This window comes from Lygodium microphyllum, chromosome 11 (assembly GCF_053477565.2).
Source record: "Lygodium microphyllum isolate KBCC chromosome 11, Lygodium_microphyllum_v1.1.10, whole genome shotgun sequence".
Classification (NCBI taxonomy): Eukaryota; Viridiplantae; Streptophyta; class Polypodiopsida; order Schizaeales; family Lygodiaceae; genus Lygodium; species Lygodium microphyllum.
In genome coordinates this window covers 18,198,293-18,223,651 of record NC_141145.1, presented here as the reverse complement: position 1 = coordinate 18,223,651, position 25,359 = coordinate 18,198,293, and the positions used below count along the sequence as shown (strand labels likewise).

The 25,359-nt window shown below is 41.0% G+C and overlaps 1 protein-coding gene across 1 annotated transcript in view; it reads left to right on the top strand.

Moving 5' to 3' along the window:
- Positions 1-5,890: 5,890 nt before the first annotated feature.
- LOC148028588 (uncharacterized) overlaps positions 5,891-25,359 on the top strand; it is a 97,531-nt gene continuing 78,062 nt past the window's right edge. Inside the window, exons 1-2 of the mRNA XM_087688849.1 lie at positions 5,891-6,088; positions 6,471-6,534. The gene's annotated coding sequence lies outside the window, so the exon portion shown is untranslated. The remainder of the gene's footprint in view (positions 6,089-6,470; positions 6,535-25,359) is intronic.

Genomic DNA, 25,359 nt, shown 5'->3' with positions numbered 1-25,359 from the left:
GTCTCGAATATAAGTAGGATGTATTTCTTTATGGTCCAATAGACTTGCTTGCTTTTCAACATTAATGAAAGCATAGCTATAGACTCCCTCTTCTTGCGTTGCCACTGCAACAACCACAATGTTACAAGGAACCTCACAAGACACACTTATTCCTAGAAGCATGGGTGGCTCTTATAGACAACTATTTTTTTCATTTTAAAAAAAGGTCTTGGAGATGAAGCATTAAACCTTTTTTAAAAATTGTACTGAAATGGAATGCCTCCAAATGCCAAAACATTTGCTTTCGCCTTGAAGCTTGTGGCTAGCACAAGGGCGTTACAAGTTGACAAGCAAGTGCATGCTAAATTTTTCAAAGGAGAAATGGAAAGAGAGGTTCAAGTTGGCAATGCATGGGTTGACATGTATGCTAAAACTAGCTCCCTACCACAATGATAGGAAGTTCTCCAAGGGTTGGTAGTTTGAGATGTGGTTTCATGGGCTACAATGATGTCAAGATATGTAGAGCATAGAGCATTGAAAAGCTACTTAAATGTGAACAAGAAACACATGTAAAAGGTATGCCTCCCTCTATTGTAACATTTCTTTGCTACTTGAAAGCTTGCAAACTTGTAAAATAGGTAAAAGCCTCTGTATTGAGATTTTCTCAAAGGGATTGAAAAGTGATATTTCTATAGGTACTGTGCTTGTGAGTATGTATGAAAAAAGTGGATTCTCTAAACATAAGCTTGGAGAGAAAGCACTAAAGTGTTTTGAGTAGATATGGCTCAAGGGCATATTGCCAAATGATGTTATGTTTGCCTATTGCTTGAAAGCTTCTGTTGTCACGAGAGTTTCTAAACAAATTTGGATCCCATGTGTGGATATCACAAAGAAGCGACTAGAGAGATACTCACCTATTGACAGTAAGCATGTTTGTCAAATATGGCTATCTTGCTGAACCTCGCAAAATGACTAATACATTGCTAGTTAAAGATACAGTTTCTTGGAATGCATTGATTACAAGTTACTTTGAATAAGGGGTTGGAGAGGATGGACTGAATTGTTTTTAGCAAACGAAGATTAAGGGCATACGTGTAAACATTTCCACCTTTTTCTCCAGCTTGAAAGCTTATAGTAGCATACGATCTATAGAAACAAGGAAAAACATTCATATGAAGCTACTAAAAAAAGGATTTGACAAAGCTAAATTTGGGCAACGCACTGGTGGACATGTGTAATAGGTGTTGTTTGCTTGCAAATATACAATGTATGTTTCACAATATGTTAGTTAAAGATGTTGTTTCTTGGGCTTCTTTGATTTTAGGATATGTTGAGTGCAGGCATAATAAAGAACTATTAGATAGGTCCATACAAACGATACTCTCTAGTGTGAAGAGTAACATTTATATTTGTTTGCTGCTTGAAAGCTTGTGGCAAAGAAGGTGCCCTAAAAACATGTTGAAAAATACATATTGAGCTTTAAAAATTGGGACTAGAAAGTGATCTTTTTGTTGGCAACTCACATATAGACATGTATAGAAAATGTGGCTCACTTATCATGGGGTCCAACTAATATAGGCCCATGCAGAGAACCATGAGATTGAAATGGTTGTATATTGTTTTAAGGCAATGCATGAGTTGGGTATAAATCCTGATCTTATCATATTTGCATGCTTGCTTGCTGCATGCACCCCTATGAGCTTCAACATGACAATAGAGCATAGAATCAAACCAACTCTAGATCATTTAACTTGAATGATTGATATTCTTGCACAATCTAACAATTTGTTTGAGGTTGAGAGGTTTGCCAAAGCAATGCAATGCTTTTCATCCCAGAAGTCTTAGCAACTCTTCTTATAGTGAATATGAAATATATGGCAAGGTAGAACTTGCTTGACATGCTTCTAGCAACTCGTTGAGCTTAATATGATATAGAAATTCATGGCGGTAATGAAACAACCTTCTAGTGCATTAGTAGAGGTGAGCAAAAAATTGCACAAATTTGCTTCGAATGGTAGTGCAAGTGAGTGTTCGTTGAGTATGTCAGATGAAACAAACGTTGACTTTATACTTGATGGCTCAAGGATATGTGACTCTCTTAGATGGTTTCTATCATTTGACTATGTCAAATGACGAATACCCTAACTTTATACCTGATGGCTCAAGGATATGTGCCAAGTTTGAACATGGTTTTGGTACTTTCAGAATTCCAACTAGACTCTTATCAGTTTGTAGATAAAGAATCTGACAAATCAAGGCATTATAGTAATGCTAGGTTTTATAATACATTGATGAAGTACAATAATCTTGAGACAATGCAAATTGTGTGATTGAAATCATTGTTGTCATAAGTTCTGGATTTGAAAACGATTGTGACTTGTTTGATGGTGGCAACTCCTAATAGTGTGGTCTAGTACATAAATTTCCAAGTTTGAGATTGAAAGGTGCTACATTAGGTGTTGAAGTATGCACACATTGCATTTGGGAGTATAATTTCAAAAGAACATTACATTCATTTATCTTGAGCAAGTAACTAAATTTTGGTTTTCCATTGAGACCTTTAGTCAATTACATGCGATAATTTCGATATCTGTCTCATGTGCTTTTAGCGCCCCTCACATGGCCGACCACCTAGGCATGACAACAATGTGAAAGCCTTTAAATGAAAGTGAGACCTTTGTATTATATACAACTAAATATATAGGGGGAAGCTTTGTGGGAACCAAGTAGTGCCATGAAATACAACTATGCTTCTCTTTGAGAAAAGGACTAAGAGGCAACAATGAACATATCCATAAAAGTTTAGCAATGAGCCAATGAAGCATGTAATGATCTAGTATTTTCTCAATGTCTCTTGAACATATGGATAAGCCTTAAGATCAAAACAATACCTCTCAAGATATTTATGATTCATATCTTGATGTTGTGGATCTATATTAATGACAACTTAGTATTGAGACGTTTGTATATACCAAGTAGTAGGACTCCCTATTTATTAAGTTGATCATAATGATCAACCATTACTGCTACTCTATTTAATTTCGAGATTTAGTATAGCACCAAAAAATCTATGCATGTCAAAATTCTAAGCACCAAAATTTTAGTGGGTGGTATTTCAGGTGGATGTAGGAAGAAAGTGTTGGTGTTCCATAGCTTGTAGTAAAAGCTAGTTTATAGGATGGCATGTCTTGCTGTAGCACAACACTTCATTAAAATTTTTTGGACTAAAGAATCACAATAGTTAAATGGCCATAACTTCTTCACGATGACTCATTTTTGCATGTGAAGTCGAGTCACAATTAGGAGCTTGGGTACATGTATGAAATTTGGTCAAGAAAATAAAGGCCTCTTCAAAATCCTTAAATTTTTAAGAGGATTGCAAAAATGGTAGACAACTTAAAAGTTACAATCTTGGGAGAAATTTGCACACTAAGAGGAAGAAAATAACAATATACAAAACTGAAACACATCAAAATAGAACAACCAATTAGACTTTGATAATGATAGGAAAGAGTTATTTGGTACGAGCATCAACATCAAAGCATTCACCAATGGCCATTGTGACCACATCAAAGACAATTTTCCCTTGGATCTAGTTGGCAACTTCCCACAGGCATACCCAATAGCCGTCCATTTTATTGATCACCTTGACTAACTGGGCAAAATATGTAACCAATTCAAATGTCTATCTGAAAGGCCAAGTTCTCTCTTTAGAGACATGGGGTAAGTGTATACCTACACATGAGTTGAGTTGTTAAGGAAGGCAAACATATTTTGATCTCAAGAACTTCAAAGCAAACTTTTGGTTGAAACAATAGGTCTCATCCTACCTATTTATTTACCTACATAGCTCTTGAGTACTGAAAATTAGACCTCTACAAGACTTGGTTTGCTCAACTTTCTATCTCATTTCTTCTCTATTTTGAGTAATTTGGTTGTCTTTGTTGATCCGTTTGTATTAGTGTTACCTTCAGTAGCATAAGCAAAAAGTAAATTGATAAAGGGTACATTGTCAAGAAGCACTCCCATCCCAACCACTTCCTCATAATTACTACATGCTCTAGTAAATAGACCATTATGCACATAGACCCTCAAGATTGCATTAAGCACAAAAATATTTTTAGTAGCAACTCTCTTAAATGTACTAAATGCAAAAGAAACACTGCAACACTTTCCATACATTTGAATAAGAGAAGCTATGATGGAGTTTACTGACTCAAGCCCTAGTAGCATTGTTCTAGCATGGATTCTTTCTCCTTCCACCAGATTTGGAAGGTTAGAACATACATGAAGTATAGTGATATAAATTGTCTAGTCAGGATTCACGCCTTTGCTTTACATTGAATTGAGAAATTCAAGTGCATACCTTCCATATTGTTGATCATTTTTGCTAAAATCATCACATTCCACATGATTACATTTTGTTCTAGGAGATTGTCAAAAATAATCAAGGCATCTTTCAAATTGCCAAACTTACTACATATCAACAAATGCAGTTCAAATAATGGCATTGAGTTCACATATAATTTTTATTAGGTATGTGTGAGCAAGTGTGCCTTCTAGTAAATATTCCCCACTTGCATAAGCATCAAAGGTGCTGATCATACTTGTTGCAACATTTCATAGAGAAGATGAAATGCATCATTAGCAAAACCCAGCAAATCGAGTTGTGCATATCTGGGTATCATCGCATTCCATGAGAACATGTCATGTGTAGACATCTAGTCAAACAATTTCCTTGCATAGTCTACACATCCACAGTTAGTGTACATCTTCACCAAGGTAGTAGCCAAAATACGATTGCTATTGCATCCAACGAACATGATAAGACAATGTATCTGCTGCTGGCCTCTTAGAAGATCTAATTCATTGATTAGTAGACATATCTTAATTTGCATATTTTTTATATGTTATTTTATACTGATCTTGTTGAAACTAGGGATTCTTGGACGTTAGCACCAAAGGTGGCTTTGTCACGTAGAATCCCTCATGGCATCATTACAGCATACAAACTAAGACACTGATTAGTGTCACCATGCTATGCATAAACAATAATTATGGCATTCCAAGAGACATCATCTTGCACTCACAATCTTTGGAATGCTAGATGTGCTTCAACTATGAAACTACATATAGTTGTTAAGACAACATCACAATCCAATCTCTTGAAAATAGAAAGTATATTGCACCATGTCCCTCTTGCTATTAGGTCTCTCTCATATTGCAGGCAGAAATGATACATACAAGAGTACCTATGTTAGGTGGAATTGCCTCTTGGTGCATTTGATTAGAGAGATAGATACCTTTGTAGCTTGACGATGGCACATGCATGCGCATATGTTGTAAGAAGGCTGTTGGAGTTGAGGCCGCAAGCAAGAGTGTAGTGATGGAGGAGAGCTTGAGCTCTAAAAGACTTGGCCTTTTAGCAGGCCTATGGGAAGGCCAAGGTGGTGTAGGTATGATGGAAGGATGGAAAGTGGTGGATTCTGATGATTACCGTGGTGGATAAGCTATGATCCCCATGGTGAACCATTCTCATGTGGACACCGCACACACACAAACAAACAAATAGACAAAGACGAGAGAGAGAGAGAGAGAGAGAGAGAGAGAGAGAGAGAGAGAGAGAGAGAGAGAGACCCCAAGGGTTCCAGGTTAGTAGCCTTTAATATCACCCCATGGAAAAGCAATAATAAAAGTTTATAATTCAAATTTTTTGATTTTCTATGCTAAGGAAAAATTTCGGTCAAAGTGATCACTATGGGGATACGGCCCAAAGAGTAAAATGATTATAAAAAAAAGTTCTATGGCCGCAACAGGAAGCAGCCGGTAAATTTGACCGCCGGGCCCCGGCGAAAAGCAAAAGAGGGACGGTCGCGATGGGTAAACGCAGCGCCTCTCTCTCTCTCTCTCTCACATGTCAGACTGTACCGTGAAAAGGAAAAAAAGGAGGTCTACAAGAAAAACAGAGTAAAGAAAAAGAAAAAAAAGAGGAAAAAGAGAAAAGTCGGAGGAACGCCGCAGCAGCAGCCTCAGCCCGGCTATGGCGCTCCGCTCCGGCGTGGCTTCTTCTCAGCAGGCGGGCCTGCTGCAAACCCTAGCCACACAGGAGGTTTCTTCTTCTTCTTCTTCTTCTTCTTCCTTCTTCTGCCATTCTTTTCCTTGGCCTCTGTCCCCCTTCCTCCTTACCCCACTCCTCGCCCTCTCTTCAGATTCGCTCGCCTTAATTCTCACCCCGCCAGCGTTTTCCCCGACTCCGACCCATGGCTCTTCCCTTTTGCCAGCATTGCTTTTGAAAATTATTTAAAACGTAAAGCAAATTTTCTCTTCTCTTTTCCTGCCCCCAGTCTGTTATGTGCAGGGGAAATTTTTTAGGCATGCCTCTGCTCATGCGCATCAGGGGTTCTCACAGACGAAATCGAATTGAGGATTTTTTAAATTTCTTCTGGCTGGAGACCCAATTTTGTAGAGCTTTGAATTTTGGACTATAGCAGGTCTGCCAGCTGGAATCTGCAGGGGCAGTCAACAGGATCACAGCGCCTGCGACACTAAAAATTGGTAGGCATCTTGTGCCCTGTTGTTTTGGTGCTCTTTAAGAAGAAATTGTTTCAACCCACTCCTTAGATTCTAAAATGACAAACGTAGTGCAAAGTCTGCTGAGGCGTTTCAGTTTAGGGTCCTGCAATTCATGTCAGGCTTCCTTTTGCAATTGCAAGTCAAATGTGACTCACCGGCTGCACAAAGCCAAATCCTGCACTATGATGGTTTTCGTTTGCAATCGCAAGTCGAATGCGACTCACCGGCTGCACAAAGCCAAATCCTGCACTATGATGGTTTTCGTTGTGATAGCAGCGTTCAAGAGTAATCACTGGCTGTGCTGCAGAAGGCACAGCTGAAATCTATCTAAGTGCTATCGTGCACAATAACGTAACCCTGTTGCATTGGTTTTGATTGTAACAATCGCACATCCAGAAGTGCTGCCGAAGGCACAATTCAAACCCTACAATTATGTCACACTAGCAATTGACGACAAAGAATGTAGCCCAGTTGCATTCATTAGGGTGATGGGGGATGGCCGTGCGTTGGTGCTGTAGTCAATTGTTATCAGACTAGCACTATGATGATGAACGTGGACAACAGCACCTATTCTCTAGTTAACGGGGATTTACACGGATTGGAGCAACAGGTTGGCCTCAATAGATTTTAGGCTTTTGAATGCTTGGGTACATTGTATCATATAGTTCAAGTCCCGGGCATCTATTTTCAGGGTATTGAGGGTTGGAGTATTAGAGTGTGATGCATCCCGCTGTTGGAGAATGTGATATATTCCACTACATCTGAAAATTTTGCACAACAGCTTTTGTGCATACACATGTAACCTCCAAGTTCGTGGGCGTAAATAGATATAACAACCAAAATTAGAGGAAGTGATTGCCTTGATGGGACCTGGTGATGTTATAGGTAGGACTAGCAGGTATATTGCCAAAGAAGCATGTAGGATCAGGTCATCATGGGGGCAAGTATTGGTCACAACATAAATATTGGTAGATACCTGCCTTGGAAATGGACAATGGACATGATGGCAACCTTGAGGGCAACCACCTAGTGCCTTGGCTACTCAATTCAAGCTGACACACCTTGACATCAAAAGCTGCTAGCAGACATTTTGATAGGACAAATGTTTTGGACATTTAGGACTAGATTGCTACAATGTGGGAGAAGAATGGGAAGCTAGAGTTAGTTATTATGGACAAGTGGGGCCCAACTTTCTTCCAACTGGAAATTCGAGTTGCCCGCTACATCCTATCCATTCTGCCACGGAGGATCCTCTTGGACTTATATGTCAGCTTTTATGTCTGTGCTCCTTATTGTGGCTGTTACTATCAAAAGATGGCGTACCAGCGAGACAGTAGGGTTTGCGGGGAGGTACACGGAGTGAACTTGGCAAACATGGAGAAGAGAGGGGAAGAGAGAAGAAACTCTGATGAATGGAATGATGAAGTTCTGAATCATGGGGTGAATTTGATTCAAGGGAACAAGGATGCCGTAGCACAAGGAAGATGATGAGGACAGCCACGAACCACGGACTGCAATTCTCTTGATGGGATGTGAGGGCAAGGGAGAGATTGGAGAGAAGAGGTGATGGACTGAATGAATCAGTTGTGAGGAATGAACGAGAGAGTGGTCTATAAATAGGCATAGTCAGTCTAGGATGGCGCCCCTTCTTAGGGCTGCAAACCCTAAATGCAAAACGCAGAAACACAAAAACGCAAACTGTGGGTAAAGGGTGAAGGGTTTCTCAACACCCCCTCTCAAGCCCAAAAAGGGGAACAAGAGAAGAGTGAGGTGGTAGAGATGCAATGCTACATGCTGAAGAATGCTCATGTAGTAGGTGCCACTTGGACGGTGTCTCTTGTGGGGAAATTGTTCACTTGCCCAAGCGCCCTAGTACAAAGATGATGAAAACATGCAATGCATAGGAGGAATGTCGGACGTTGTGTGGTGCCGAGAACCATAAGGATATACCCATACTCGATCTCGGGAGGTGGCTCCATGCTGACCAAGTGACCAAGGCAAGAAGAGAAGAGGAGGAAGAAGATACAGAGGATCCTTAAGATCCAAGATTTCCACCTGAAAGGGAACCTACAGTAAAGAACAATAGACAGAGTGAACTGGACAATCCGAAACTCAACGTCGGGAGAGAAGCCATTAGCTCCGGGGGGGCGGGAGCATCTCCATGCTGTTTTGAAAAAAAATGGCCCCCCCTTATAAAATCAAATTTTTTAGAAGGGCCTAAGGCCCCTCTCAATGTCCATGCCCTAAAGTTTTAAAACTTTGACCCTTTTGGCACTACCTAACTCATTTCTCCACCGTCCAACTTCCGCTGAAAATTTTTGCATGCCCAACTCGAGGTCCTACATTACTAGCCACTTGCTTTGGCTCAATCCACATTTGGAAAAATGATGAAAAATCCACAAGTGCTCTTTGAAGCTACTTTAAAATCCCATCTTTCACAGTTTGTAAGAATTGCCAAATCCGTCTTTGCTACTTTCGACGAGGTCTAATTCCGCCTTAAATTTGCTCTTCTCCATGTCTTTCCTTTGCACTTTCACGAGCTTTAAAATATGCTCTCATTGGCGACCACGAGATAGGACAACTCAGCTTGTCGAATCCCATGAACTAATTTGCACATGCAAAGCCACAAAGAGCATCAAATGCTCTACTTAGAGACACAAAACAGAGCATAGCCAAAAAGCTTAGCACCCCTTGCGGTATTTCTTTCAGGCTATTGAGAGTTGCATTAATTGGATTCAAAAGAATGTGCAAATGTCCAGGTTGGCCAACTAAAACTGGCCGACTGGGTGCCAAAAATGGCCGATTGGCTGAATATAATATTGAGAAATGTGATCAGAGGTGCCATGTGGCACTGCTGCATGCCCAACTGACGTGCTTGGGATAAGGTGTCCACTCCTAGTGACTGCTGAAAAATGCCCAAATTGACAGGAAATGCGTAATCGTCCTTGAGAGAACTAATACATCACTGTAGCCTGACAATGCCAGACCAAGGAAGGATTGAATCTCCAACACTAGTGGGATAGTTCACTTTGTGAACTATGTCCTTATGTCTTAGATTCTTCAAGACCATGAGCCTATCACAGTTGATGAGGCTCTTGCATAGGATCTTGGTGTAGTGCTATGCAGATTGAGCTCGATTCTATTGAGCGGAACTAGACTTGAGAGTTGGTTCTGCATCCAAAGAAGCGGAAGGTGATTGGTGTGAAGTGGGTCTATAAGACCAATGGATCCTTGGAGAAGCATGAGGCCTGGCTTATTGCCAATGGATTTGCCTAGCGCACAGGGTTGGATCACTCAGAGACCTTTGTACATACAACTCGAATGTCCACTATTCGAGCTATCTTGGCTCTTGCAGCTCATCACCATTGGCTTGTTTTCCAGATGGACGTAAAGTCTACCTTTCTGAATAGTCATTAGAGGTGGAGAGATTGGAAAATCTTTGTTGTAAATCCTAATTTATTGCGAAAATTAGGGTTTGAGAGCCACATTGGAATGCATGCTCAGAATTGAGGGCCCAGGACTTGAATTCTAACAACTTGAAATTGAGGAATTTTAGGGAGATTCAAGAGGCTAGCTAGCCAATCTTAGGACTTATAGCTCCTTATAATCCATCATCTAATGGTGTAGCTGAGCAAATGAATCACACTTTATGTGAGAAGATTCAGTGCATGCTGTCCACAACTAATCTCTTGCAATGGGTGAGAAGGTCTACACGTGTCAGGAGACCTATACGGAGGTTTGATCCCTCTTTGGACTGCATTTTACTCACAGATGAGGGTGAGCCTCTCACATATAAAGATGTATTATCATGTGAGTTAAAGAAAAAGTGGGAGCTAGGAATGTAGGAAGAAATGAAATCTTTGTATCAGAATGATACTTGGGATTTGATTCCATTGCCCAAAGATAGGAAAGCTATTTCTAACAAATGGGTCTATAAAATCAAGTGTGTGGATGGCAAACCCAAATACAAAGCTAGGCTTGTGGCTAAGGGTTATACACAGAAAGAGGGGATTGATTTTTAGAAAGCCTTTTCACTTCTTGTCAAAATGACCACTCTTCAGGTATTGTTTGCTATTGTAGCATCTATAGATCTTGAACTTGATCAGATAGATGTTAGAACTGCATTGAACATTCTTGCATGGTGATTTAGAAGAAGAGCTATACATGAAACAGCCAGAGGGCTTTGTTATGCCAGGGAAGGAGCATTTGATGTGTAGGCTTAAGAGAAGCTTGTATGGTTTAAAACAAGCTCCTAGAGAGCGGTATAAAAAATTTGATGCCTTCATGCTCTCACATCGGTTTAAAAGAAGCAATGCAGATCATTGCTTATATATAAAGAAGGCTGAGGATGGAAGCCTTGTGCTTTATGTGGATGATATGCTTATTGCTGGTAAGCATAAAAGCCAGGTTAATGCACTAATAAGACAGCTGAATTCAGCCTTTTCCATGAAGGACTTGGGTGCAGTTGAACACATTTTGGGCATGCGTGTGACGAGAGATAGAGAGCAATAGCTCTTATTTCTCTCACAAGAAAAGTATATCAGCAAAGTACTTGATCGTTTTTCTATGGCAGATGCTAAGCCACTTGGCGTTCCTTTATCACCATACCTCAAGCTTAGCAAGCATATTGCCCAAAAGATGATAAGGCAGCCAGCTTTATGAAGGGCGTTCCTTCTGCTCATGTAGTGGGAGTTGTGAGCAGGTTTATGTCAACAATCTTGGCAAGCACATTGGGAGATTTTTGAAATGCATCTTCCGGTACCTTAAAGGCACACAAAGAAAATGTATTTGCTATGGAAAGGGTACGTTAGATTTGTTGGGATATTGTGATGCAGACATGGTAGGTGACTTGGATACTCGCAAGATAACTAGTGGGTACATATTTACCTTGACTGGTGGGGCCATTTCTTGGTGCTCTAGATTACAAAAAATAGTAGCACTTTCTACCACTAAGGATGAATATATTTCAGCCACTAAAGCTTCAAAAGAAGCTATTTGGCTTGGTTGTTTGGTCAAGGATTTTGGGCTGCATAGTAAAACACCTATACTTGGATGTGATAGCTAGAGTGCTATATGCCTGGCTAAGAATGCCATGTTTCATGCACGTACCAAACATATTGATGTGCGGTATCACTTTATTAGACAGGTTTTGGATGATGGTCTAGTCACATTGACTAAGATCAGAACACAAGATAACCTTCTAGATGTTCTCCCTAAAAATCTTGCAAAGGCTCAACATGAGCCTTGCATTCGGCTAGTGGGAGTTGGTTAAAGGTTTGCCAAGGATCTTTAAGTGGGAGGTTGTTGGGTGTAAAGGCTCTTTTACTCCCTCTCCCGTGTATAAATTTACTTGTACATGTGACCGCACCCTTATGGATGTAAGTGTACCGTACCCTAAGTATAAATACATTCTTTTATTCTTTGTGTGTACCACACTGATACACACCCATCTCGAGTCTCCACTCTCTCTGCACACTCTCTACTGCTGAATACACCTTCTTTGTCACGCACACTATGTGGGCACTTCCGCTTGCCCTTCACTAAACACAGAGAAATATTTCTTCGAGTTTGTTCCTGTTATAATGAGAGGCCTTCCGATTCCACACAAGTAAGGGGCTCTTGCCCCCCGCCCCCCCCCCCCCCCCCCCCGAAATCCACAAAAACCCCCTCTGCAAATAGAAGAAGACGACAAATTTAGTGAGGTGTGGAAGCCAAGATAAGACTCTGGAAGTGAATTTAGAGTAAAATTCACAATTTCTACATCCAAAATAACCTCATCAATATTCAGCAGCTACTCAGGTAAGTCCTGCAAGTGTGTAAGGTGATAAGTCATGTTGTCACTCTCATCCATATGTGGATTAGCCAATTCTTTTCGTAAGTAAGAGATTTTGGCTTCATTGCGAGCTACAAACATGTGTTCCAAGACAACCCAAGCTGCTTTAGAGATCTTGCACGACTGACTATGAAGTATAATAGCTCTCTTAATTGACAAGGCAATCAATGACAAAGCACGTGCATCCTTTGAATCCCATCTCCTTTGATATGCCGTAGGAGGAGCAAGGGAAGCAACAAGAGCAGCTGGCTATCCTCTAGCACCAAATCGAGGTGTCTGTGGTGTGAGCTCATTTAGTCTTTGCAAATCACCTATGGGATAATCCCAAAGATCATTCGCAACAAGTAGATTGTGCACCATAAAGCTGCACAGGAGATAGTTGGTACCATCTAGCTTATCCTCCTGAGTGAGGACTCCCAAAATGTTGTTGTGATCCCGGGTACGTTGATTTGACATTGCTGCAAATTGATGCACAAATTCAATAGCCAAACATTTCCAAGATGAAATGTGAGATGTACCCAACTAAGTACAAAAATCCTAGCACAGGATATGAATGTAAGTACATCGTAGTAAATTTCCTTGAAAAGCGTACCCACACTACACAAACAACACCCAATCTACAATTTACAACATTTGAGTGTTGTACCATTGCATGTGCCTCGAAACGTATGCCTAATATTAAAGTCAGCAATTTAATGCTGAAAATCCTCAAATTTTTATTGCAATAATTTAAGTTTGTACAAATTTCTATGACCAATCTAACATGAACATCAAGATAATGCTGTTGCAACACCTGTTGACTGCTTTGGGGGGTATACCAAGCAAAAGGCCCAATAATTTAAGTTTGTACAAATTTCTATGACCAATCTAACATGAACATCAAGATAATGCTGTTGCAACACCTGTTGACTGCTTTGGGATGTATACCAAGCAAAAGGCCCAAATTTTCTTGACAAAGTTTCGAGAAATAGAATAGATTTTATACTTAGAACCTTAGAATTTTGTGTAATGTCGCCTTGGGATGCATGCAGTCAGCAACCAACAATTGGACTTCACCTTGGGATGTGTGGTGGACCAAAAAATCAGAAAAGCCTCAAATTTCTCGTACAAATGTTGAAGAAATTGTGCAATGTTGGGAATTTTGATGGAGTGAGAAATTGAAATTTCTTTAAAATTGAACAAATGTTCAAAAATCCCCAAATTTAGAAATGAGGGTTTTTGCGTTTTTTGAATTTTCAAAGATTTGCAAAAAATAATGGGCAAGGTTGAGAAAATGGTGGGCAAGGCTGAGAATATCATGAGCAAGGCTGAGAGAGGCTGCATGCAAGATCATGTATTGGATTGTGCACAGTTAGAAAATAGTAGCAGCTCCTCCTCCAAAAACAACTTCTCTTCTAAAATAGTGACTCCTCCTTCCAAAACAGTAACTCCTCTTCCTTTGTTGTTTGAGTGGACTTCGCATGGGTGGCACAACTAAGTGGTAGCGAGATGGAATTCACGTGTCTAGCTCTGATACCAATTGTTGGAAATGGAGGAAGAGAGAGAGAGAGTGAGCAGTAGATAGTGTGAGCTGAAAAATGAGTACTTGCTGAATTGAAAGTGATAGAATGAAAGTACAACCTTAGGTTTAAGGAAGACCTAACCCCTAACTCAATTGAAGTCAACTAACTCTAGTACTAACGTTAAATGTGGTGACAACTTATTAACTTAGCTGTGTTCACACTGCAAACTAATTGACTAGAACATTGGGCATTGCTTGTAGAATTGGCTAATTTTAACATTTGTCTCTTCGGATTGACCATCTGTTTGGGGATGGAACGACAAAGAAAAGTTCAGCACGGTGTCCATATTTTCAAACAACCCCTTCCAAAGTAAACTAGGTACGTGTGGGTGAAATCAGCCTTCCTTCTGTGGATGGGTGGTAAATCTCTGATTACAACTTAATTACAGCAACAAACAATAAATGCAAATCTAAAAATACAAATTTACCTATTGATCTTGGACAATGCGCACTTGATTGGCACCAAAATTGGTGCCCCTTTTGGTATTTCTTTAGCTTTATTGAAGAAAAAGTTGATTTACAATGGGATTCTCTTGATCCCCTTCACAATCCAAACTCCCCTTGCTGTCCAAAGTGACTAGTAAGTCTTCAATCTGTTTTGCCCCTTGATTCGGTCACTTAATTGGCCTTCACCCACTTCATAGACAATAGAAATGTCCCAAATTTAATGACTGGTTAGTCCTCCACCTGATTTTAGCTGAAATTCACGTTCAGCCCTGAAAAATCAAAGTCTTGGAGCTTCCAATTTTTGGCACGCTTGTTGAGGTTGTTGCTAAACCCTAATTTCTGTTGTAAATTAGGGTTTCAGAGAGAAATTTGCAATTTCTCAGCCTCCAAGGGTCCAAATGCTGAGATATTCGGAGCAACGCTGTGAAATGGCTGGGAGATGAGAGAGAAAGCTCTAGAGAGAGAAAATTCAGAGTTTTGTCGGGAAGAATGACTGAAAATCAGCCAAATCTAGCTGCTGCCCTGCCACAACAACATTAAATGCTGTCGCCTACAGCTGAGACATCCAAATCAGCTGTCACCTTGTACCTGGATGCAATCGCCCAGCTGTGGAGGGTCTGAATCTACAATCGCCTCCTCAAAACTCACTCGTGACTGGTTGCAATGGCTGAAAATAGGCTAGCCATGGCTGCTCACAGCTCTCCCACATTTGCTACAGCAAGAATGATCTCGTTTTTCTTCGTCTTCAGCCTTTTACCAGCCTGTGTGGGCAAGTTTGCCAAGTGGCAGCCTTCCCAAATGGTTTTTCCAACATTATCCATCATTAAATATTAATTTTCAGTCTTTAATTACTAAAAATTAATCTATTAATTATTTCAGTGCCTAGAAAAATAATTTAGCTGGCCAATAATTAAATTGGCTAGGCATCTTCCTCTCCCAAGTCTCTCTGTGCCATCTTTGACCATTAGATTGGCGTTAGGTACCATTAAACGCCACATCTCTAGTGTCACCAATTGACACTTATGGCCAAATGAATGACCTAGGCCAACGATTGACACCAGGTACTACCAAGTACTTGTGTAACATAACTTATAACAACTTTTGCCTTTGACATCCTGTGATTTTCTTGGGTCCCGAGCTCGTAAATTTACTCTAACCCCAGTTGCATCTCACATGTGCAACATTTACTTAATCATGTGATTAAAAATTAATCCACATGTTAAGTGAGGTTTCAAAAATACATGTCCTCATGACAATGGGTCTCAATCACTCTCCTAATCAACTCGGGCATGCCATGATGCTGAAATATGTATTGCATAAACAATCACTCCATTTGATTAACTTTTATCTTCTTCCTGATAGGAATGAAGTGGGCATATTTACTAAACTTGCATATGATAGTCCAAATCCCATCATTCATTGTAAGAGCTCTTCGAAGATTGAAGATTAAATCCATAGCAATACTTCGACAGGGCCTATTAGGTATAGGCAAGGGTTGCGATAAGTCTGTTACCTTTTGCCTATCATACTTGATCTTTTGTTACACACCCATCATTCCCTATAACAATTCTTACAAGATCAAAGAAAAAATCCATAACAATGCTTTTTTAGGGCCTTTTTAAGTGTAGGCAAGGGCTGCAAGAAGCTTGACACCTTTTGCCTATTGTAGTTGACTTTTGACATATAATGCATGTATGGACGAACTCCTCTACATTGTTAGAGATTGGCATTCCGTGGATAGGCAGGTTCAAATTTGAGTAGTTTTCAGCAAGTGTACCAGGCAGTCCACATGGCAGGCAACTGACGTTAGCAGGTAGGAGGCAAGGTAGGTGATATGTGTTAGGTCGGACAATCTGCAGCATGTTGGATTGTGCAGGTCGTACAGTTTCTGTCTAGTCGGCTGCATTTAATGCAGCCAACATGCATTATTTCATATATTATTTGTGGCCTATTTATAGGCCCTAGTCTCCACAATTTTTTATAGTTTAGTTCTCAGGTTTCTAGGCTGCTGTTCATGGAGATTTCCCTCGGGGTTCACTGAGTGTGAGATCTTTGAGGTGGAGACATACACAAAAATACTATTTGCACCTATGTACATATTGGCATCCTTATATAGCATTCTTTACTGCAGATTTTTTGTGTTTCATTCTCTCTCTCTCTCTCTCTCTCTCTCTCTCTCTGTTCACTCTTTGTCTTGGTCATACGTGTTGGAGCTCAGCTGGGGATGTGTAACAGTTCGAGGAGAGTGAGAGAGTGACGGTGAGAGTCAAAGAGGGAGAGTGAAAGTACGATTAGATTTGAGTGTACCAACAATGTGTTGGTACATAAAGAATAAAATGTATTTATACTCGGGGCATATTAAGTGTGCATTCACATGTACAAATGAATAGTGTGTGTGTGTACTATACATGGAGGTCAAACGGGCCTTTATCCCAACAACCTCCCACTTAAAGGTCCGAACTCCCACTAGTCATATGCAATGCTCATGCTAAGCTTTGCTTAGATTTTTAGTGAGAATATTTGCAGGGTTGTCCTGTGTTTTGATCATGGTCAATGTGATTAGACCATCTTCGAGAATCTGTCTGATGAAGTAATATAGCACATCCATATGCTTTGTGCGTGAATGATACATGGCATTCTTAGCCACATACACAACACTCTGGCTATCACATCCCAAAACTACTGTACCCATAGACATGCCGAGATCCTCTGCAAGTCTGCTCAACCATATAGCTTCCTTAGAAGCTTCAGTAGCTGATATGTATTCAGCTTCAGTAGTACTCAGTGCGACGATGTTCTGCAACCTGGAACACCAAGAAACAGCCCTACTAGCAATTGTAAAGACATATCCACTGGTGGACCTACGAGTGTCCAAGTCACCTTCCATATTTGCATCACAATAACCCTACAAACTAAGTGCACCCTGCCCATAGCAAATACACTTTCTTTGTGTACCCTTTAGGTATCGAAAGAATACCCTTGACAGCCTCCCAATGTGTTTTGCTAGGATTTGACATAAACTTGCTAACAACTCCCACTGCATGAGCAATGTCTGGACGAGTAGCAACCATAGCATACATAAGAGGGCCACAAGCTGATGCATAAGGGACTCTCTTCATAGCATTTGCTTCCACGTCATCTTTTGGGCTGTTGGCTTGACTAAGCTTAAGATAAGGAGGTAAGGGTACACCAAAAGGCTTAGCTTCAGCCATGTTAAATCTGTCCAGTACCTTTTCAATGTACTTTTCTTGAGATAAAAATAGCAATCTCTACATTCTATCATTGTGAATCCTCATGCCCAAAATATGCTCTGCATTCCCCAAATCTTTCATGGAGAAATCTGGTTTCAGCTGATTCTTGAGAGCATCCAAGCTAGTCTTTTTTTTCCCAGCTAGCAACATATCATCCACATACAAAGCAAGTATGATGGGGCTGCCATATGTATCCTTTTTCATGTACAAACAATGATCTGCATGGCTGCGTGTAAACTCATGAGATAGCATAAAAGTGTCAAACTTTTTGTAGCACTGCCATGGTGCTTGCTTCAGCCCATACAGGCAGCATTTTAGTTTACACACCATTTGCTCTTTTCCAAGAACTACAAAGCCCTGGGGCTGTTTCATGTAGATTTCCTCATCAATGTCACCATGTAAGAAAGCTATTTTACATCCATTTGGTATAGCTCTAAGTCCAATACAGTAGTGAGAGCAAAAAGCACACGTAGAGTGGTCATCTTCACAACAGGTGAGAAGACCTCTTGGAAGTCAATCCTTTCCTTCTGTGCATATCCTTTAGCAACCAGTCTTGCCTTGTACTTGGGTTTCCCATCAACCGTCTTTACTTTGTAAACCCATTTGTTTGGAAGAGGCTTCCTTCCTTTGGGCAACGACACAAGATCCCAAGTATCATTTGTATACAGAGATTTAATCTCTTCTTGCATAGCTAGCTCCCACTTATTGTTGAATTCTCATGACTTGACCTCTTTGTATGTAAGAGGCTCACCCTCATCTAAAAGCATCACATAATGCAAGGAGGGGTCAAACCTATGTGGTTGCCTTCTTACGTGTGTAGACCTGCGTGCCCAATGATCAACATTTTGAGGAATTGGATCTACATCTGGAGGTATGTTATTTTTAGCATTTATTGGCTGCTGTAAGCCATTTTTAGCATGCTGTTCATGCTGTACAACACCTTCAGTTTCATTACCAGCACCTGCATTTTCATAATCAGTAGGTCTATCTTGCTGTGCATGACCTCCTTGTGCTCCTATTTATTGTCCATCATCATCTGGCTGCTCAAAAACAACTGGCTGATCATCAGTTTCAGCTTGTGGTTGTGGTACAACACTACGAGGCTCATTTTCTGAAGTAATAGGTGGCTGCAAATTCTGAAATTTGACATTTTTCATATTTTCATTAGAGGCTAAAGTACCTTTCAGCAAATTTGCCTCATTAAATACAACATTACGGCTGCGAATAATCTTCTTGGACTGAGGTAACCATACTCTGTAGCCAAGTTCACCCTCATCACCATAGCCCATGAAAATGCCTTTGGTGGATTTTGAGTCAAGTTTGTTCCTCAACTCATCTCTAACATGCACAAAAGCATCACAGCCAAATATGCGTAAATGGTCATATGAGGCCGATTTGCCAGACCAAACCTCCTCAAGGATGCCATTATTTAAGGACATGTTTGGAGAGCAGTTGCAAATGTGAACCGCGGTTTTGAGTGTCTCTCCCCAAAATTCATGAGGGAGATTAGCAGTGGATAACATGCACCGCACTCTTTCACATAAAGTCCTATTATATCTTTCAGCCACCCCATTTGAAGAAGGGCTGTAAGGAGTTGTAAGCTCCCTCTTAATTCCATGCAAGTCACAAAAAGACTTGAATTCAGTAGATGTGAATTCACCCCCATTATCATTTCTCAAGCATTTCAGCTTTCTACTTGTTTGAGTGGTCACAAATGCATCAAAAGTTTTAAAACAACAAACACTTCACTTTTCTTTTTCAACACGTATACCCAAATCTTTTTGGAACAATCATCAATAAAGGAGACGAAATATGTGCAGCACCACCCAACGATTTCACGTGCATACTACATACATCATAATGCACTAAGTCCAAGACATTGGACTTACAAGAGGTGCCAGAGTAAAAGGAAACTTTTATTTGCTTTTCAAACTAACACTCATTACAAAAGTCAAGTTTAGAGCCTTTTCCATCAACCCTCTTCAGAGAGATAAGGACATCAAGTTCTTTTTGGCTCATATGGTCTAATCTCTTATGCCATAACTCCAAATGACATCCAATTTTAGCAACTGCAAGAAACTTGCCATTCAAGGCTTTACAATGCAAACAATACAAAGTGCCCTTCTTGGTTCCTTTTGCAATCAGCATAGAACCCTTTTTCACTTTCCACAAACCACTACCAAACGGTGTAGTGTTGTTGGGGTAAAAGGCCCTTGGGCCTGCCTCTGTATAGTGACCGTCTATATTCTTTATTCATACACATATGAGATAGTGCAATAAGGCTGTCATATGTCATTCTTGACAGCACCTACATTGTGTGTGCTCCTCTCTCCCGCATCTTCCTCTTCTCCTTTTCCACTGCCATTGCATCCCCTTCAACTGGTATCAGAGCGGGTCTTCTGGAGTGAGATCGCACTGTGCACACGAGGTACGAGAGCCTACTTCTCATTCAATTTCAGCCATTCACAGGTACAAGAGGGTTTTGAAGAGCAAGTGCAGCCATAGCTTCACTCTTTGGAGCTTGTTACTACTTCCCCTTGACTTGAAAAAGCCCGATTGCCGGTACTTCAAGAAAGAGCAAGAAAGAAAGAAACAACAAGGTAAGAAAAAGAAGGCTGACAAGAAAGATGATGACAGCTCCTCCTCAAAAGAAGTAGCAAAGGCAAATGTTGCGTCAAGTGTGGTAATTGAAGAGCTTCCTGACACTGAAGAGATACATGTTGTAGCCTCATGTAATGATGCAGATATTAGGCAATAGTAGGTGATATGCACATCACCAAAAAGGAGGTAATTGATGCCTTACTTTCAGCTCATGATGGGTTGTCACAATCATGGATAGTGGACAGCGGTGCCTCTTTTCATGTTACTCTCTCTTTGGAGTCATTTTTTGAATACACTGCAGGTTGCCTAGGCAAGGTTTACTTGGGCAACAACTATGCATGTGAGATAGAGGGTGTAGATATCATTCACTTGACTCTTGAAAATGGCAAAGAGCTGATTTTGCATGATATTAGATATGTACTTGGCATAAAGAAAAGTCTACTGTTAGTTGGGCAGCTTGATACAAGAGGGTATTTTACTACCTTTGGTGGTGGATCTTGGAAGGTCCACAAAGGCTCTATGCTGATTGTTAAAGGCAGCAAAAGGGGGACTTTATATTATTTGCATTGTAAAGCATTGCCTAGCAAGTTCTTGGTTGTGGCTAAAGTCCACTCATAGATGGAACTTTGGCCCAAAAGACTTGGCCATATAAGCAAGAAAGGCCTTTAGGTTCTCTCCTCTTTAAGGAGATTTGATGTAAAAGGCTCTGGCCTCGAATTTTGTAATGATTGCATATATGGAAAACATGTGAAGTCTCCTTATTACTCTAGTTTCGTTAAGAAGTCCAATGCTCTTGATTTAGTATACTTTGATGTGTGCACTATGCCTGTTAATTCATATGGGGGTGCACAATACTTTGTTACTTTTATTGATGATTTCGGTAGAAAGTCATGGGTGTATGTGTTAAAGAGCAAAAAGGAAGTGCTGGATGCTTTTAAAAGGTTTCATGTTTTTGTTACCCCACAGAAAGGGCTTAAGTTAAAAGCTATAAGAACGGATAATGGGGGTGAGTATCTCTTGAATGAGTTCAGAAAGTTTTGTGAGATGCATGGTATTAAGAAGGAGTTAACAGCCCCTTATAATCCTACATCAAATGGTGTGGCTGAAAGACTTAATTGCACGCTTTGTGAGAGAGTTAGATGGATGCTGTTTACAGCTAATCTCCCACATCAGTTCTAGGGAGAGGCTCTTAAAACTGCAGTTCATGTATGCAATTGTTCTCCCAATCGTGCATTGGAAAATGGCATTCCTGAAGAGGTTTGGTTTGGCAAATCTGCTTCATATGATCATTTGTGTGTCTTTGGTTGTGATGCCTTTGTGCATGTACCTTTAGATCAGAGGACCAAACTAGACATGAAATCCATCAAGGGCATCTTCATGGGATATGGAGATGAGGGAGAGATGGGTTATAGAATTTGGCTTCCTCAGGGTAGGAAGATAGTACGCAGCTGAGACGTAGTATTTAATGAGGTAAAGTTGCTGAAAAATGCTACACATGGTAACCTTGACAAAAAGAAGGTCAAATTTCAGCATGAACAGCTAGCCATTCAAGAGCCATTAGCTGAAGATTTTGTTCCTTTTGATGCTGAAAATGAGCAACAACCTATTGTGCTGCAGTGAGAAGATAATGGACAGCAAATAGATGCACAAGATGGAATAGGACAGCAAGAAAAACATGCTGAAAACAGGTTACAGCAGCAAGGAAAAGCTAAAAACCATTCACCAGGTAATGGTGTGCACATACCTGAGGATGTAGGTCCATTGCCTAACAATATAGATCAGTAGATAAGAGGTCTACACGTGTCAAAAGACAGCCACAGAGGTTTCAACCATCTTTTGATTGCAGTTTGTTGACTGATGAGGGTGAGCCTATGACATTTAGAGAGGCACAGTCATGTGAAAACAAGAGAAAGTGGGAGCTTGCTATGCAAGAAGAGATGAAGTCTCTGTATGCAAATAACACATGGGAGCTTGTAACTTTGCCCAAGGATAGAAAAGCTATCCCTAACAAATGGGTTTACGAGGTGAAATGGATTGATGGGAAGCCCAAGTACAAGGCATGGTTGGTTGCTAAGGGCTAATACAGAAGGAAGGCATAGACTTCCAGGAGGTCTTTTCACCAGTGGTGAAGATGACTACGCTATGTGTTTTGTTTGTTCTCACTACATCCTTGGATTTAGAGTTGGATCAGATGGATGTGAAGACTGCTTTTCTTCATGGTGACTTGGATGAAGAGCTGTACATGAAACAGCCCGAAGGTTTTGAAATCCCGAGCAAAGAGCATTTGGTTTGTAAGCTGAAACACAGCTTATGTGGGCTGAAACAAGCCCCTAGACAGTGGTATAAAAAGTTTGATACCTTCATGCTCAACCATGGATTTAAACGCACTCATGCAAATCACTGCTTATACACTAAAAAGGCTGATGATGGAAGCCTTATTGTGCTGGTTTTATATCTGGATGACATGCTGATTGCAGGAAAGCATAAGAGTACTTTGAATGCTTTTAAAAGGCAGTTGAGTTCAGCCTTCTCAATGAAAGATTTGGGGGCAGCTGAACACATTTTAGGCATGCACATTAAAAGAGATAGAGGGCAGCACTTGTTGTTTCTCTCATAGGATAAGTACATTGGCAAAGTACTTGACATGTTTAATACAGCTGATGCTAAGCCTCTTGGTGTGCCTTTACCACCACATACAAAGCTTAGCAAAGCTGATTGTCCAAAGGATGATGTAGCTGCTAGTGCTATGAAGGGCATATCTTATACATCAGCTTGTGGATCTTTGATGTATGCCATGGTTGCAACTCGCCCTGACATTGCTCATGCAGTGGGAGTGGTTAGTAGATTCATGTCTAACCTTGGCAAGCCACATTGGGAAGCAGTGAAATGTATCTTCAGATACTTAAAAGGTACGCAAGAAAAGTGTATATGTTATGGAAAGGGTATATTAGAGTTGTAGGGATTTTGTGATTCGGATATGGCAGGAGATCTTGACACTAGGAAATCTACTAGTGGGTATGTCTTTACATTGGCTGGTGGGGCTATCTCTTGGTGTTTAAGGTTGCAGAAAATTGTGGCACTGCGTACTACAGAGGCTGAATATATTTCAGCCACAGAAGCTTCTAAGGAAGCTATTTGACTTGTTCGTTTGGTCAAGGATTTTGGTCTTTCTTCAGTACTCTAGTGCTTGGTTGTGATAGCCAGAGTGCAGTATGTCTGGCTAAGAATGCCATGTTTCATGCCAAACACATAGATATTAGGTACCACTTTATTCGATAGGTCTTGGATGATGGTCTAGTCACATTGACTAAGGTGAAAACCCAAGATAATCCTGTAGATGTTCTCACTAAGAGTCTTGCAAAGCCTCAACATGAGCATTGCATACGTTTAGTGGGAGTTGGTTAGCTTAAAGGTACCACTTCGGGCCTTTAAGTGGGAGGTTGTTGGGTGTGAGGTTCCTTCGTCTTCGTGTATAAAGATATACGGGTGTGAACACACTCTTATTGTACCCTAACATATAAATACATTCTTTTATTCTTTGTGTACCATCACAATGTGGTACACCTATCTCTACATTCACTCTCCCTCACTCTCAACACTGCTGCTCTCGCTTCTATCTCGCACTTTCATTGTGCACTCTCCTCTTCAACGATCGGACAAGGGCGGAGAATTTGCTTCTAATGAATTTACTCGGTTTTGTGCAAATTGTAGCATACACCAGGAGTTTGCCAATACAAACACCCCTCAGGAGAATGGCATTTTGGAGTGGAAGAATTGAAGTGTGGTCGAGATGGCCCATACTAGGATGAAGCATCGCCAGACACCTCAATGTCTATGGGCTGAGATTGTGGCTACTTTAGTTCACATCCTTAATGGTTTCCCTACTTTCGCTGATGTTGGTATGATTCCTTTTGAGGCGTACTTTAGATCAAAGCCCGATGTTTCTTATTTCAGGGTTTTTGGGGGTGATGCTTATGTTCACATCCCGAAGCTACATCGTGACAAATTTGAATCGGCTTTCAGAAGACAGATGTTTATGAGCTAGAGCCCGCAATCTCAAGGCTACTGATTGTATGATCCTGTTAAGCGGGATGTCTACACGAGCCGTGATGTTCGGTTCGTGGAGGTTCCAGCCCTAGAGGGAGGTGAGGATCACCGTGTACTTGGAGATCTCGGTGGTAGCTGGGCCCTAGCGACTATTCCTCTCGAGCCTGTGTCTCTTGAGGACTCTTCTTCAGATGATGGTGGACCTTCCCGAAACTTTAGTAGAGGGAGAGCGTCGAGGCGAGATTCGGCCGCCTCCTCGTTGAGCACGTGACACGCTCTAAGATTGAGGGATCAAGGAGGTCCGTGAGGAGTGGCAACTGTAGGATGGACCGCAGAGGTCACGGCGGCACTAAGCACATACTTTGGAGCTTGTTTGCTCTAACTATTGTTTGATGTCCCATGTTGTGTAGGATAGATAGCCTACATCAGTGAAGGAGGCTTTACAGTGTGATCATTGGCGAAAAGCGATGGAAACGGAGTTGGAGGCTATTGAGCGGAATGGCACTTGGTACCTTGTGTCTTGTCCCTCTCATAAGAAGGTGATTGGTGTCAAATGGGTCTTCAAGACCAAGTACCATAGTGATGGCTCTTTGGACAAGCACAAGGCTCGCCTTGTTGCTAAAGGTTTTGCATAGTGCCCAGGTGTTGATTTCCATGATACTTTTGCCCCTACTGCTCGCATGGCGACTATTCGCACTGTTCTTGCCTTGGCTAGTCATAGGAGATGGCCTGTCTTTCAGTTGGATGTGAAGTCGGCCTTTTTGAATGGTGATTTGAAGGAGGAGATCTATGAGAGCAGCCTCCTGGCTTTGGTTCCTCAGATGGGAAGGTTTATAGGTTGAAGAAGGTCTTGTATGGTCTGAAGCAGGCTCCGCATGCTTGGAACAAGAAGATTGATTCGTTTCTCCAGGCCAAGTTGGGATATTGGCGCTCTAGGGCCAATCCGCAGCTTTATGTGCATACTTTTGAGGGTGGTCGCGTGTTGTTTGTTTTGTATGTTGATGACTTGATTGCTACAGGTGATCATGCCCAGAAGGTCGAAAAGACGAAGGTAGCTCTACATTAGA